A 12,734-nucleotide genomic window follows, 5' to 3' on the forward strand; every position below is an offset into this window, starting at 1 on the left:
AAAACTTACACAAATAACTACCTTTTAACAGCTTCTAACAAGCTATAGCTATAAGTTGAACATTTACAATTCGTAGCTGCTTTTGGCTGTATGTCAGTTGTATCTCGCGTTTTTGAAATACAGTGAAATATAGCGAAATACAGTGAAATACAACGTGGCTGTTGAATAAAAAAAGGCTATATTTATGGCAATAAAAATCTTTTTCAAATTATATGGTAATTTGTATTAATGGTTCCATGATTCATGCAAACCTCATGAGGTTCCATTACAGCTAACGTTTCTCTATTAAAATCACTCCATTCAAAAGTTTTTTGCTGGTTTTTGTTGTATTCGGTTGTATTTCGTGTTTTTAAAATACACGAAAATACAAAATTTGGCAGAGTAAAAACAGACTGTATTTATGGAACATATTCTCTTCTTTCATTTTAAATGGTAAGTCAAATTAAATCAACCATGTATCACGCAACGGCTGAAGTTCCATAACAACCCACGTTTCTCTCTCCAAATTACTCCATTCCAAACTTTTAGAAATACTTCCAAATACAGAAAAATATACACTCGAATACAATGAAATATGGTTGATTGTTTAAGAAATATAAAATTATAGTATGTGTATATACAATGGAATACAATAAAATGTATCAGAAATTGTGTCGTAAATTAGAAATACATTGAAATATAGCGAAATATACTGAAACAGTACACTGAAATATACTTGATGAATTAGTTGGATTTCAGGAATTGATACTGATATGAACTTTTGATAGGCATATTTTATGGCATTGGAGCACTGGTATATGCCATGAGAGTTCCAGAAAGATGGATGCCCGGGAAGTTTGACATTGCTGGCCACAACCACCAACTATTTCATGTACTTGTGGTGGCAGGGGCTTTTACTCATTACCGTGCTGGGTTGGTTTGTCTCCGGTGGCGGGACCAGCAAGGGTGCTAGAACAATTCAAGAACTGAAAAATCAGTGAGAATCCTTAGTAATGCATTAGGTCCACCACTGTCCCCCTCCACTCCAAAAATAATACCGAACCACCACCAAAAATCATTAATACATGAAACATATGGAGTTCAGATCTGAAGAGCTAGAACCTTAAGGTTTTTTTCGAGTTTGGAGATGGAGATGGTAGTAATAGTGATGGTGGTGGTGGCGGCTCCGGCGAAACCCACTACTTCCTCTTTTTCCACAATTAAAACACTAAGATTCACCAATTTTGTTGTATAAATCTGATATACTATCTGATGGAGACGGAGACGGTAGTAATCGTGGTGATGGTGTTGATAGCGGCGTGGGTGGTGTAGATAGAGAAAGGAGGGAGGGGTACGTGAGGGGAAGGAGAAGAGAGGCTGGAGATAGAGAAAGGGAGGGAGAGAGGCGGCAGTGAGGGGAAGGGGAGAGAGGCGAGAGATTTTTTTTAGGGTTTGAAGAAGATGATAAATCTTAAATGTGTAGTGAGGGAGAATAGAGAAGTACATGTATTTCAAAAGTTACTGGACCAGTTACGAAATGTAATTTAAAAAAAATAAAGCTACGAAAATTAAATAAAAAATAAGATAGTTATTATTCATAAATAAGTCTTAAAGATAGCTATGACATGTAAATTTTCCTTTGAAGAATTCAAAACCATTGTTGGGCCTTGGGCTGACCGGCAAAACACCGTAGATCAAGAGAATGCCATTCCACCGGCAACCGATCCTCTAAACACTCACCATTCCGTTACTTTATCCCGGGATCGGGTCCGGAGAGAGCCGGACGCGCCAAACGACGACATTAACTTGCGTTTAATCTTCGAAATGCTGCAGGAACAAAGGGCGGCAATCGCCGAGCAAGGGCTCGCGATTGCTCAGCTGCAGAGCGGAAAGGGTGAAGCAGGGCCGGTAAAGTCAAAGGGTACGGTTGAAACCGGAAGAAACGAAGAGCGAATGGTCGAGAGCGATGGCTCCGGAGCCGGCTCCTCAACTGAGGTCCTAAAGATGCTCGAGACCTTGGCGAAACGGGTGGATTCGACCGAGAAGAGGGTCGAGACGTACAATTCTCGGGTGGACCAGATACCGGGGGCTCCACCTCTACTGAAGGGACAGAATTCGAAGAGGTACATCCAAAGGCCTTTTCCGCCAAGTGCGGCCCCGAAACTGATCCCGAAGAGGTTCAAAATGCCCGACATACAGAAATATGACGGCACCACGGACCCGCACGAGCACGTGACCACGTATACTTGTGCCATAAAAGGCAATGATATGGAAGAGGATGAGATCGAGTCGGTGTTGTTAAAGAAATTTGGGGAAACTCTGTCGAAGGGAGCGTTGACATGGTATGACCACCTACCCGAGCATTCGATCACTTCTTTCGAAATGCTCGCCGATGCGTTCGTAAAGGCATATGCCGGTGCGATAAAGGTGCAAGCCCGTAAGGCTGATATCTTCCGGATAACCCAAAGGAACGATGAGCTACTACGGGAATTCGTTACCCGGTTCCAGAGGGAACGGATGGAGCTCCCTCCGGTGCCAGAAGAATGGGCCGCGCAGGCCTTCACGAAAGGACTCAACATGCTAAGTTCGGTGGCCTCGGCCAAATTGAAAGAAAGTTTGTTAGAATACGAGGCCGTAACCTGGGCCGACGTCCACAACAGGTATGAGTCAAAAATTCGGGTGGAGGATGACCAATTCGAACTCTCTCCGGTGAGGTCCAAAGTAAATAGAGGTTTCGAGGCACCGAGGAAGGGATATGAAATCAAGTCCGAATCATCGAAAGAGAGGTTCCGGCCGTACCCCTATACGGAGAAGCAAAATCTCAGGTCGGAAAAAGCAACAGAGAATCCGAGCCATTTCTCGGGACGGGGCAGCAAGCGGGTTGAACGCCCGTCTAACTGTCGGGGACTCTCTTTCAGGAGTGATGCTGGAAGTTCCGCCAGCAATAAAATACCTCCAAAAATTTCGGAGTACAACTTCAACGTTAGTACCTCGGGACTAGTCTCAGCCATTGGACGTGTACCCGATATAAGATGGCCTAAACCATTGAGGACGGACCCGGGTCAGCGAGATCCGAGCGTAGTGTGCGAATATCACGGGACCCACGGTCATCGAACTGAAGATTGCCGCCAATTGAGAGAGGAGGTAGCCCGGCTGTTGAAAGACGGTCACCTCCGAGATTTGCTGAGCGAGAGGGCCAAAAATCACTATAAGGAAAAAGAGTCCTATCAAAGGTCCGAGCCTGTTGAACCCCAACATACGATCAACATGATAGTAGGGGGCACTGATGTCCCTCGAGGGCCGGTAATGAAACGGACAAAGATCTCTATTGTCCGAGAAAAGCGCACCCGAGAACGTTCGACCAAGGGATCTATCTTCTTTGATGACGAAGACGCGGAGGGCATCATCCAACCCCATAATGATGCATTGGTAATTTCTATGCTGGTCTTTAAAACTAAGGTCAAACGAATTTTGGTTGACCCAGGTAGCTCGGCCAACATCATCCGATGGAGGGTGGTCGAACAGCTGGGGCTGCTCGGTCAGATCGTGCCCGTGGCCCGGGTATTAAGTGGATTTAATATGGCAAGCGAAACAACAAAAGGGGAAATCTCCCTTCCTGTAAACGTGGGTGACACCATTCAGTAAACGGTGTTCTACGTGATCGAGGGGGACATGAAATATAATGCACTATTGGGCAGACCTTGGATACATAACATGAGGGCAGTACCTTCAACACTACACCAGCTGTTAAAGTTCCCCACGCCGGAAGGAGTGAAAACCATCCGAGGCGAGCAGCCCGCTGCAAGGGAAATGTTCGCAGTAGAGGAAGTGACACATCGGCCCAAGGGGCCGGAAGAGAAATGTGCGATAGGGGGGAGTTCCCAAATAGCAATCAAAGAGCGCCGGGTTTAATCCGGTGCATGAGGAGGAAGATTACGAGGTACCCAGGTCGTTTGTCATGCCAGATGATTCAGATGCAAGCCAGTCAACAGTGGAGGAGCTGGAGCAGGTCATCCTGTTCGAATATCTCCCGGATAGAAAGATATACCTGGGCACGGGGCTCACCCCGGAGCTCAGGCGTCAATTAATTGAATTCCTCCGTGCTAATGCCGATTGCTTTGCATGGTCGCATATAGATATGACAGGTATATCGCCGGACATAGCAACTCACAAGCTCAGCCTGGACGGGAAGTTTGCTCCGGTGAAGCAGAAAAGAAGAACCATGGCGGAGGCTAAGCACGCATTCGTGAAGGACGAGGTAACAAAACTTTTGGAAATAGGCTCCATACGGGAAGTGAAGTACCCGGAGTGGCTGGCTAACGTTGTGGTAGTGCCCAAAAAAGGTAACAAATTTCGAATGTGTGTTGATTTCAAAGATTTAAACAAGGCATGTCCGAAGGACTCGTTTCCGTTGCCTCACATCGATAGGATGATCGATGCAACGGCCGGTCACGAGATGTTGAGTTTTCTCGACGCTTACTCCGGGTACAACCAGATCCGGATGTACCCGGAGGACCAAGAGAAAATGTCCTTCATCACCCGGTACGGGAACTACTGTTATAATGTCATGCCTTTCGGATTAAAAAATGCCGGTGCAACCTATCAACGCCTAGTTAATGGAATGTTCGAAGAACAAATAGGGAAAACAATGGAAGTTTACGTTGACGATATGGTTGTTAAGTCCCTGGAAACAGAGGACCATTTAAAGCATTTGCAGGAAACCTTCGATGTGCTTCGCAAATACAACATGAAGCTCAACCCGGAGAAGTGTGCATTCGGAGTAAGATCTGGCAGATTCCTGGGTTTCATGGTGTCAAACCGGTGGATCGAAATCAACCCGGATAAGATCAAAGCCATCGAAGATATTGAAGTGGTGAACAACATAAAGGGTGTTCAGAAACTCACCGGGAGGATCGCAGCACTGAGTCGCTTCATATCGAGATCCTCGGACAGGAGTCACCGGTTCTTCTCCTTGCTCAGAAAGAAGAACGATTTTGCCTGGACACCCGAGTGCCAAGAAGCTCTACAGGATCTGAAGAAATACTTATCTAGCCCCCCTCTACTGCACACACCGAAGGCAGGCGAGACACTATTTCTGTATCTAGCTGTCTCCAAAGTGGCGGTAAGCGGCGTTTTGGTCCGAGAAGGATCAGGTACGCAATTCCCTATCTATTATGTAAGTAGAACATTGGGGGACGCGGAGACCCGTTACCCCCATTTGGAAAAACTGGCATTAGCACTAGTGAGCGCCTCCAGAAAGCTTAAACCTTATTTTCAAAGCCATCCCATATGTGTAGTAACTACTTATCCTTTGAAAAATATCATGCATAAACCGGAGTTGTCGGGTAGGCTAACGAAGTGGGCTGTAGAGGTTAGCGGTTACGACCTCGAATACAGACCCCGAACGACCATCAAATCCCAAATCTTGGTCGATTTCGTAGCAGACTTCGCCCCGGCCATGGTTCCCGAGGTCGAAAGAGAATTCCTACTGACCTCGGGAAAGGCCACGGGCATTTGGTCTCTATATACGGACGGGGCCTCGAACCTTAGAGGTTCCGGGCTTGGTATTGTCCTTAGGGCCCCGGCCGGTGATGTCATCCGACAGTCAATCAAAACTACCAGATTAACTAACAATGAAGCCGAGTATGAGGCTATGATCGCAGGTTTGGAATTGGCCCGGAGCATGGGGGCAGAAACTATCGAGGCAAAGTGCGACTCGCTTTTGGTCGCAAACCAGGTGAATGGCACGTTTGAAGTCAAGGACGAACGAATGCAAAGGTATCTCGAAAAAACTCAAGTGGTACTTCACCGATTTAAAAAATGGACCATGCAGCATATACCAAGAGAACAGAACTGCGAGGCCGATGCATTGGCAAATTTGGGATCCGCGGTAGACGGGGCCGAAATCAATCCTTGGGCTGACTGGGTTTTCTGATTTTTCTGCTGGCCTTTCACCAGGTGTCTTACGCCTAACTGTTGCTTGCTTTGTTAGGCCTGTTTCATTTGCAGATCCTATCCAAAGGTAAAAAGGGAGTTAGTAGATTGGGTCTTAAAGGATAAAAGCCCAGTTTCATTTTGGGTCATATCAGCCGTTGGCCCAATTTCACCCAGTTGGGTTAGGTTAGGCCCATTGTGATTTGATGCGGTGGATTGAACCCTAGGGTTCTCCGCCGCTGCTTTACCCTTGCTGGAGTTGTTCCGATCCTTGTATTGAAATTTTTGGGAGCTTTGGAATTTACCTGTTACTCCATCATATGATTTTACCTGGACCATTTTATCTTTCATCTATGACCTTACCGACGTCTCCTTCACCTTTGGTTTTCTTGGTGGGCTCTTCTTACGCCGGCCAAAGTTCACCGTTATTCATTCGCTTTCCTCCACTGTTGCAGATGCAGTTGCTTCTTCGCCAACTGTAATTGGTGTGATTTTGGGAGTTGTGTAGGTACAATTTTCAATTGTATGGCCAATCCGATCGCATCCCGCAGACATAATTCCTTCCCCCTCATATGTTAGCTGCTGCTTATGAGATCCAATTGTAATCGATGTTTTAACTAGGACATTTAGACTAAATTATATTTGATAAGTATATATATGAAAGTTTTTTGACCTTTTGATTTATTATGAAACCTCTTATCTTGAACATATTTTCAAGTAAATTAAGAAACCCTTAGTTGAGATTCTTTTCCCTAGGGGGACTGTAGGAAAAACAGAGAAACATCATGAACTTCATCGAAAATGCTATGTGTTTGCCCTACTCAAGAGGGCAATTTGCACGACTGCCCTTATTCGGGGTGGTCGTTACTTTTTGCCCCTCAAATTGGTGATCTTTAATTTTATCCTTTGTTAAAATTCCTTGGTTTCGTGTCGAACTCCCGCTAAGTGAAAAATTAAAAAAAAAAAATCGCAAGGTACTGAAGATGTACTGAAGATGGGTTATTAAGTTTCAACTATTGCAACACATTTCTATATATTACTTTTGACGTAGTGATGGATTAAACTCCAGATCGAAAGATCTTTGTTGGTCCAGTTTTTGTTGTTCTACTCCAATGTCATGGGCTAGATCGATTTCATCCCATTTCTAAACTTTCGTACTATAGCTAGGTTCAAACTCAAAAAGAAATTCCTCACGTGTTAAGAGTATAAAAATAGAATCTCTTTTTCTATAGTGAATATACCATCAGGCAGTGTGTTTTAATGGCTTATTTATTAATAATAAAAAACTCGATAGAACAGTAAATAGCATTGCAAGTGGTTTCTTCTCAAAGGGTGTAGTAGTGTAGTGATCAATGAAGTGAATAGAAATCTTATGAGACCAAGATTTAAATTTCAATATGACAAAAAAACACTAAGTGAATTTCTTTCAATCTATCTAAATTTTGGTGCGCAAAATTACTTAGTACATGTGTTAGATGATCAAAGGTAATAAGTAGTCGATGATGACAAAATTACTCAGTACATGTGTTAGATGATCAAGGTAATAAGTAGTCGATGATGAAATAATCGAAGTATACATAGAAATAATTATATTTATATATATAAAAAAAAAAAGGATGGAGTTTTTTTGTAGATTCCCCACCCTATAAAGAAGCAAAGCTACAAAATTGGGAATGGGAAAGTGGTATGTGAAGAAACAAGAATGGAGCTCACTAGCTACTATTTTGTTAGTCATCCTATAATATGTGCAATTTACAAAAGTGGAAGTAGCTTTAACAAAGGACCACAAAACCAAGGCGTGCACAACTGAACTTCAAACTCACATCTTCTTTGTGTCGTCTTCTGCTTCCATAAGTCTATGTAATTGGATCAAGCAAGCCTATATATATATTTTTGACAATTCAATTTCAATGCCCTAAAAAGAGTGTCACAACAATATTTTCTGAAAGTGAAGATATCTAACTCTTGGACAAAGATGGTTCTTGAATTTCTATTAACATCCAATAGCATTGCTTTAAAGGAAATTTGCTCTTGACTAGTTTGGCGTTTTATTAAGAAGCAGAAAGTCCCCTTTTTCTTTTCAAAGACTTTGTGACTTTGTCTTCAGAATTAAAGTTATCCTTCTAAAAATAGAATATTTTACTAGGATTTGAGGAGAATTTTTGAAAGTGATATAACGTCTGTTTGCATATATCGATTTCAGAGAAGTTAGAAGTCTGAGATACAAAGGCAGATTCAAAATTTAAGCTCTATGAATTCAACAATTAAAGCTTTTAGCATTGTACCTACTGTATTTTAAATTATGAGTTTAAACCTACACTTTGTTGTAGTTTTAGTAGTTTTACATATAAATTTTATGTTCTGCAATGAAAGTACTAGATTTAAATGAACCCGATATCGCAAGGCTGGATCCGTCTTTTTTATTTTACAAATTTAGATTTTTTTTTTTTTTTATTCATGAAAAGATTATGACATAATTGTTGACACCCAATTTTGTCCCACCTTTCCTCCGAAATATCTATTTACGCTTCTAATGTTTTTGGCAACTTAAGAAATAATTATTTATATTTTACTATAATTATTAACTTCTTATTAATACCGGCGTTTCGTTATCCTATTGTAGTCACTAGCTATTTTTATTATTACCGTTATTACCATTATTATTGTTATTATTATTATTATTATTATTATTATTATTTTATTATTATTATTTTATTATTATCATTACCAGTATTGTTATAATTTGCATCATGATCATTTCAACATTTTTACCTTGTTATGCATATGCATTGCATTTATTTTCGCGCAATTAAATAATAGTGTTTATTTACTGATATTATCACACGACTATTACGACGTCATATAATTTTATTTTTTATCCGAGCACTAATAAATACATACCTTTCTATTAAATAATATTTTGGCACACGTTAATATATGATTAATTAAGAAGGGTCTTTTATTTAAATTTAGAAGCCCAAATTATTTCTTTCATTCAGCCCATATTTTAATTCATCAACCCAATCCCATAAAACCAACCCACAAATCTTTTACCCGACCAACCCAATCCGTATGAGGCCAATTCATTACCCAGCCCACATTTTAATTCAATCAGCCCATTACCCGTTTTTATACCTACCCGACCAGCCCACATCTTATTCAGCCCACTACCTAAGCCTACTGACCCGACCCGACCCGACCCGACCCGTTCATTTAACAAAAGGAACAACTAGGTTTTCCTCATCTTCATCCGCCGCAACCTTCCCCTTCTCTCTCTCTCCTCCACGCCCCTTGACCAAAATGGCGAAATCACAGAGCTATTTCGATCCCCCCAGGCCGTGCATGGCCATTTCGGGAAAGGCAATTAATGGCCTGTACCCTCCCCGTCAGTGCTTCAACCGTTGATGAGCTTAGATTTTTTGTTTGCTTCCTTTCCCCTCTGCTTCGATATGAAACCATTTTAATGGGTTTCGTCCCTTTGTGAAGGTAAATCGTTTCCTTTATCAGTTGCTTTTCATTTTCGGGTACCAAATCTTAATTGATTTTTGTCTCTTTATCCCGGTTGTTTCGGATCAGTGACAGAAAGTATTCTAACGTTTTGATTTGAAAAAATCCCGCCCAATTTTCAGTTTTAAAACCCTAGCAAAACCCTAGTTGATCCCTATAAATAATCGTTTTCTGGAATTAAAATAAGAAGCTTTAGCCGCCTGGAAAATTCCCTAAAAAATTAGAGTTCTTTTTAGCCGCCCAAAAATCCCCCTACAAACATAAGTTCTTGACCGCTGAAATTCTTTAAAAAATTAAGTTCTTTTCCAGCCGCCCAAAAATCCCCTACAAAATATTAGTTTTTTTTAGCAGTCACGATATCGCTTAATATCGATTCAAAAAATACTAAACATTTTTATTCTCTTTGCGCTGTTTCGGATCTGAGTGGATACCAACTCAGAGTTTGTGGTGTTTCGAGGTGGATCGGAGATTCGAAGCCTCACTTCGCTGCACCCGAAGAAGGTAATTCTCCATTCCCTTTTTTTATTTTTATTTTTGCATTCTTTGGTTGCTCTGTGTTATTTTAGTTTGTTATTCTGTGATCAAAGCATGTTAGCTTAGTTAAGTTAATTTACTTTGATAGATAAGTCTATTTGCATGTTTCTGGGTTAGTCTGATTGTGTGGTTAAGCATGTTTATGTATGATAATTTAGTTTAGTTTGTTTAAGTATGTGAACAACTCTTCTTTAGTCAATTGATTTCAGTCTGGTAGTTCAATAAATGTTTATGTCTTCATACATGTTTGTTGTCTCGGCTGGTTAATTTCAGTTTAGCTTGGCTTCGGAGCATTATGCATATTCCTGTTTTAGTTAGAGCCTGTTTGGATGGGCTTATGCCTATAAGCTGTTTGCAGCTTATATAAGCTAAAGAAAATAAGTTGGGGTAGTCTAACTTTTTTTTTTTTGGCTTATAAGTTGTTTTCAGCTTATAAGCTGCTTTAGATAAGATAAGTCAAATGGGCTCAATTATTTTTTTGAGCTTATTTTAAGCACAAAATGACTTTAAGTTGACCAGCCAAACACTCAAAAAATTTGAAAACAACTTATAAGCCAATCCAAACGGGCTCTTAGTTTAGTCTCGGCTCATAAGTCAAAATATTTAGGTGTTCATGTTTAGTTTGGTTTAATTTCCAGTTTAGCAGTTTAACAGTATCTATCTGTTTATGTCTTAATTCAGTTCAGTTAATTTCAGCTTTATTAGTATCTATGTGTTCACATGAGTTGATCCTCTGTATTTGAACTTGGTAAGTTGATCCCCTGTTTTTGAACTTGGTGTCCCATCTTCGCATTTGTTAAATGTGTCCATTTTCGGATGCGAATGTCCTTGTCAAATGCCACTACTCTATGTGAATCCATGTTGAGTCTCAAATAATTTTTGATGTTCTTAATAAATTTGGTCATCGGATTCTTAAATAGATCACATAAGGGTTGTTCCTAGACTTTACTTGTTGTCTGAATATAAGTCAAACTAAGCAATAGGTTTGTTAGTTTAATCACTATGAGTCTTATGCAAAGTCTTTAAATCTGCAATAATTGCATGACCATTTTTGAATCTTTGCATGTTCTAACCATGTATCTAATGTGAGCCCCGAGGCTTTTGTTGACTGCCTAAGTGACGATATGCTTAGTTGTATGCTCTTATGTTACCTTCTACTGAATCCGAATCTGTTCTTCATTCTTGCATATAGTCGTTATCCTTAAAGTGTCACATGAACATGCCTAATGCATATTTTCCTCCAGATGTCCTGTCCAAAACTAAAACTTTGGTATTTGTTAATCTATTATTTGAAATCACCTCTCTTTGCTTCTGTGTGAGAAATGCTATTTTCCATTTTGCTTGATTTCTAGTAGAATAAAGAAGCAGAACTGGTAGATATATCTTCTCCAGTCAAAGGTTGTTATTATTGTTGATAAGACATGCATGAGACTAGAAATTGTGAATGTACAATAGTTGAAGATCACCACTAGTAGTTAAAACTAATCAAATATTGTAATCATTTTTCATTTTTGCATATTCTGATGTTTTAATGAGTTTAGAGGGATTCATTCAGTCTTAGTGTTGTTGAATTTGATAACTGTTTGCCTACTTCAGTTTAGTTTTCATTTCAATTTAGTTGTGTTTATTTCCGAATTCATATGGATTAGTTCTGTTACAAGGTTGTTTCTGCTCCCATACATGATCCTCTCGTTCTTGCTATTCATTTTTCTCATTCTCTTCACGTCTGAGTCAAACAAAAATTCAATAGGTTAAGGGCATATTGGTCTGGTTCAGTAGTTTGTTCTTTCAAGTTTAAGTAAGAATAAGAGTATAATCAGTATGTATACGAGTGTATATTATGAGTATATTGTGGTTAGCACATTGATAGGGAGGTTGGATTGGTCATTATGGATCAAGCTTGAACCCTCCCCGGTGTTAGCCATGCCTGGGATTCATGAAATCCCTTGGAACTTGTGCAACATCGGGAAGGCGGGGGCAAAAGCTTTCCGATATTGACCTTCTATACATCCTTATGAGTGTGTATACATGAGGTATACTTAAAATATACACAGAATATACACAATCTGTTGATCTATTTTGAGTTTATATTTATATGTTTAACCTTATTCATTGATTATATACTAATCCTTTTCCTTTCATTTTATGCATGACCATCGCATACGAGTCCAAGGGACTCGTCTTCTCCCGTATTTGGTGTTGGGCTAAAAGCCCAACGCAATCTCTCTTCTCGTGTCCAGCCCACCTGTCCGCAGCATATATTCAAAAAAAAAATCTGGGCCAAAGCCCAATAGCAGGAACAGTTCGCACCAGTTGGACCAAAAAAAGGGGCCAGATCCATTCGATTTTTTTTCTTCTATCTTATTTTGTTGTGTATTTTTAATCTGCCTTGCATGACTAACTCTTTATTTTTAGTTAGATGAATCCTAATGAATTAGTGGGGTTAGTTTTAGTGTAATAGGCAGTTAATTTAAGGGGAAACCGCAATTGATTCCAAGGTTTCATTTTTTTCTTTTTATGTTTAAAATTATTTATAGTATCTATAATATTTATTTTTAGAACAATTGACTTTCAATAGTGTAAATACATATTTTAGTTGAAGGAATCATAAAAAAAAACGTCACTAATACGCAAATATGAACTCAAGTATATTTTATAAACATTTTTTAGATTTATCCAATTGTGCATATTTTTAGCCGAATATACTTAATAAAAGTAATAAAAAGAGAGAGAAAATCACGCCCCCTTTGCATCGTATTATAGAATAAATCTAGATTTTT

This window comes from Lycium barbarum, chromosome 12 (genome assembly GCF_019175385.1).
Source record: "Lycium barbarum isolate Lr01 chromosome 12, ASM1917538v2, whole genome shotgun sequence".
NCBI classification, from domain to species: Eukaryota; Viridiplantae; Streptophyta; class Magnoliopsida; order Solanales; family Solanaceae; genus Lycium; species Lycium barbarum.